Genomic DNA, 5315 nt, shown 5'->3' on the forward strand with positions numbered 1-5315 from the left:
GAGAGTAAGCGTATAAAAATTTGCCTTCAACTGAAAATGATTCTCAATAATTCGAAAGATGTGAGAAAAAGAGTCCAATTTGTTTACATTTTTTAATATTGTTCAAGTATCGTTTCTATGCTAAGAGTTAAAAATATATATATATATGTATACATATATGAGTTTAATTTATCATTTGCTTCTCTTATTGTATTATGTACTGCGTTAAAAAAAAAAAAAAATTACGTTTAATTTTAAACGCTCATACCAAATGCTTAATGTCGTGGTTTGAAATTAAACGCTCATACCAAACGCTTTTTTTTTTTTTTCTTTTTTTGCGTTCAATCATTTTCAATTACCACAACATTCCTTTTCGTTTTCAGCCAAAGTTTGCAACACTGTCTGACTTTCAAGAACTCAACAAGAACACTTACACACACACACACACACACAATTACATTTAACACTCCAGTTATTACGGCCGCTCTTTTTTTTTTTGTTACGTTTTATACATAACTAAAAATTACAACAATTTATTATTTGCACATATAAGCCACAAATCTATTGGCTTAGTCCATCTCTGTTCAACATACCAAAAAAAAAAAAAAAAAAAATACCAAACGCTTAATGTCTCCCAATGGAAATAAGCAAATATGGCATTGATATTCCTCACACTCGTTTTATGCTAATTTTTTTATTTATTTTTTTATTTCTGCAGGTTTTCAAACAGCGAATGGTAAAAAAATCTCCATATCAGAAGAGAGCAAAATATCCATACAAAATATTCTAAGAGAATGTCAAGATGATTTGCAGGAAACGGATTATGACACTGAATTAAAAGATATAAAAGCTCGGATATCGAATAAAAGTATGGAATCCAAGTTTAGAACAACCGCAACCAGAAAAAAACGAATGGCTCTTAATAATGAATCCAACCAAACTGGGCATTCGACTGTAAATGTCTCAAAATTTCGTAAAAAGCACTTGTTGTCATTAAATCCAAAATTTATTTTTAAATAACCCATCGCAACAAACACTTTTTCAACCGCTTTGATTTGTCATTGGGAAAATCAAACTTCTTTCCTGTTGTTGTATATTAATTTATATAATTTATATTTAGCTTTATTTATATAATAGCTTTATTATATACTTAACATAGCTTTATTAATATATATAGATATATATATATATATATATATAAAAGAAATTGTTATTCTTTTTAATGATTTTAATGGTTTCCTGATTGTTTCCGATTCTTCTTTCTTCACTTGGTCGTTTTTTATCTCTCCTCTAGATGTTTAGATGTTTAGTGTTTTAGAAAATATGCGAACTAAACTTATTAAATTTTACAAGTTATCCGCCTGAGTGACAAGAGTCTCGACTTTTAACTCAATGTCGTGCCAGTGCATGCATAATACCTATGGAGAGAGGTGAGTTAAAATGTATAACTAGTACACATATATTCGTACAATGTTTGCTGACTAGCCCTTCAGAGACTTTAAATGATCGTAATCCTATTTTCTTAGTCATAGATTCTCAATGTCATACATGCTTGAAAGTGTGAAGATTTTTACCTAATTGAATGTGTCAAAGGTTAATATCGAACATTTAAAATTTGTTGTATTTTACAAGTTAGCTTAGAATTAAACCGTCATAATTTTTAAACAACGCCCTCGCTAAATTCCCTGTTGAAAGGCAAAGCACAGAGTCGTGTATAATAAATATGCCCAACTAACAACTTAAATGGTAACGCCATTCAGTCTGTTAAATGCCCAATAATACAATAAACACAATAAACTTCCAGTATTAAATGCTAATTATTAACTTTTAGCAATTAAATACTAATTATTATTAACAATTGCATTTTTTTTTGTATCGATTTACCTAAAATATCAGCCCTGTGCTCTAGAGTTTATTGTTAATGAAAATGGGGAACTTTTGCCGAGGGCTTTGCAATTAACATAAAGTATTACGTTCTTTCTGTAATTAGCCTAGAATATTACGTTCTTTCTGTATTAGCAGAGAATTTAACGTTGGCCTTGCTTGCTTACTTTAGGTGTAAATTAATGTATATTAATTTAAAGTTAAAAAAGTAAAGAAAAACCGCAATTTTATAAACAGCTTGTATATAAACGGTTTATTTATTTTCACTTTATTTTCACATTATTTTATTTATTTGTATGCTTTATTCACTACTTATTCACTACTACTGTTGTTTTTGTTGTTAAATTGCCAAATTGTTTGTTTGTTTGTACAGAATTTCAACAGATGTTTTTTATTGATTAACAGAGAATTTGGAACACATTGTGGACTTTTGCCGACGGCTTTGGAAATTAGCATGGATTATTGCGTTCTTTCTGTAATTTAGCATAGAGTATTACGTTCTTTCTGTAAATAGCATAGAGTATTATGTTCTTTCTGTAAATTAGCATAAAGTATTACGTTCGTTCTGTAAATTAGCAGAAAATTTAGCTACTGTTTTGGTTAATTTGATAAAAAAAAAAAAAATTGTGGCTAACTTGACAAAACAGACAAAACACATTGAAATCTCTTAAAATCTTTAAATCTTTATTATAGTTTACAAGTAGAAAAAGAAAATCGGCTTGGAAGCAGTTTGATAAGCAATTTAAGGCTCCCCTTTTTTGACTTGAATTGGACGCGCAACATTAGGTCCCATATCTATACTTCTTCTAATTGCTTTTGATTTAGTACAACAAAAATTTTATTTTATTTGTCAACTAGAATTGATAGCCAAAATCTGTACACATTTAATAAACTAATATAAAAATATGCAAAATAAATATATATACACACACGAACTTTGAAATATTATGGAATTTATTGTGACGTTGACGTGGTTGTCGTCGCTATGTTTTTAATACCAAAGCCCAATGCCGTTAAGAAACGAAGTGGCAACGGAATGAAAGTTTGCGATAAACGTATTTAATTCTTTCTCAATTGGGACCAAATTCAGACTCTCAATTGGCACCAAATTCAGAGTCTGATATAATCCCACTACCAGGAAAATTTAGACGTGTTTAGAAGGAGAATAACAATTAGAAGACAAAATCAATTAATGAGTATACAGGACGAAATTACGAATGATTGTGCTGGTGTTTGTGCATTTTGCGTGGGCCATATTCAGATAGCATAATAAACGAATAATGGGAATTTTTATGAAACCACTCAGAAAGATTTCGTGAGAGCAAGAAGATTTCGTGAAGAAGAGTTCTCTGAGGACGATAGCGTCATTTTTTCGGTAGGAAGTGATAAGCCTGAAAATGAGCTGAATTCTGAAAATGAAATTGGACCTTTTCTAGCAAATCAACTTCATCGAGTGAGCTGTGACAGATGTATACAAATCAGGCGGCGGTGTATTCACGGGCGGAAGATGTGTTTCGGGAATGCAACTTCAGCAACAAGTCCAAAACGAAGACCAAAGAGGATGGCACTCTCCTCGTGTTCGCAGCGCGAAGTCTGTTGACCGTATTCAACATCTTGCTCAACAGCTACCCCTGCACATCTATAGGGGCGGAATAGAACCGCTATTAGAGGAGAACCTCCTAGCCACTGAAAAGATGGCCTCGGACGTGAGGACTGTCGTCTTCGACAGAGGATTTCTTGGAAATGCCAGGGGCGATTGCCATTTCAGTACAGATGCTGTATGACAGATGCATGTATTCAGATATTCAGTACAGATGCTGAATGGAATCGACAACGTGGAGATCGCGGATGATGATGGCGATGGATGGAATGTTGACGAAGTTACCGAACTTCCAACAACAGCGGTACATGAATGGAGATTAAAGCTGAACTGGAAGATGTTCATGATTATTTATCTGAAAATTTAGCGGCGGACCATATAGCGCTGCACCATATAGCGGTGGACATCTGGCTAACAATCAGAAATTTCGCAGCACTCATGGACGAGTTACTAGAGGCTTACCCTGGCATAAATATCGCGCTATACAGGGTAAGCCAGGATCTGTGTGAAAGGTTCTTCATCAGAAGAAATAGCGGCGCTGGTAAAAACACTGATGACCCTGCAGGTGGAACGATGGGCAGAAGGAGTCAGAGCTGATGACGACTACCTCCTCATCGATGAAATGAGCTACAAATTCGAAGTGGAGTCCGAACAAGAGTTTGTACCATTCGGCCTTGATGGAGAGGTATTCAGCGATCTGATCCTCCAGCGGATGATACCCAGAGTATTTATAATAATAAATAAAGCCCCACTTATTAATATAATATAAATATTGTAATGGAAAAATTTGGTGTGCACAAATTATCGTGTTTATTGGAAAGATTCTCTAGCTATCTTTCCAAAGTGTGATTAAGTGTACCGCAGTTTAGCCCTAAGCTCCTCGGCTTCATAAGCGCCAAGTCTGTCCGCCTCTTAAGATGCCAATAAGTCTCGGCAAGAAACGTTCCCTAAATTTTATGGTTCAGGCGGATTGAACCCCTTTGAGATTCAGCGGATTAATACGCTTGTTATTTTGAATTGCTTGATAACAATTCAGTTCTTCATTAGAAAGGTGCACTATTTATACTTAATTCTAACAGGTGACTTAATGCTAACGTAATTACTAATTAATTGTGGCGCCTGGCATCGTATTACATTGCGTAATGCAATACCCAGCCAGTTAAAGTGCGACAAAATTTTTGTTTTTCTTTTTGGTATAGAACCATGTAAATTCAGCATAATTCTGTCGCACTTCAAAGTGGATGCATATGACGGTATGCGATCACACTACAATATATAATATAAATGTGTATAATGCTTAAGATAAAATAAATAAATAACTATATGATGGTGTGCTGCTTGACAGGTTGTGATTACTGAAACACACAAACTTACCAATGGTATACAGCGAATTTTACACTATGATGAGGCGGTGAGCGAAGGTGTATGGTTCCTTTTCAATGTAAAATAAAATAAAAATAAGTGAATAAGTGGTATATTATAATAATATTTTTATCAATGTATATACTGACTTTTTATTTATTTATTTATTTATTTTATTCCACTTATACTAGAAACTCAACTAAACAAATAACAGTCGAGTTCAATAGGCTCTTAATGCAAAACTAATATTAATGAACAATAAAGTTGAGTATAAGCATAATAAAACAAATAAGAAGAAAAAAAAAGAAAAAAAAGCATGTACACTATCAGCATAGGAGCACACTTACAACCGGTACAGGACCAAATTGCAAATGAACCCCTAAGCCATCGCAAACATGCATAAGCCTGGCAACCGATAATAAATTGACAATAATTCACTTTCGAAACGTAAGGACTTTTTAAGGATAAAAGCTAGTTTAAATACGACATA

The sequence above is a fragment of the Glossina fuscipes genome, unplaced genomic scaffold (genome assembly GCF_014805625.2).
Source record: "Glossina fuscipes isolate IAEA_lab_2018 unplaced genomic scaffold, Yale_Gfus_2 121, whole genome shotgun sequence".
Classification (NCBI taxonomy): Eukaryota; Metazoa; Arthropoda; class Insecta; order Diptera; family Glossinidae; genus Glossina; species Glossina fuscipes.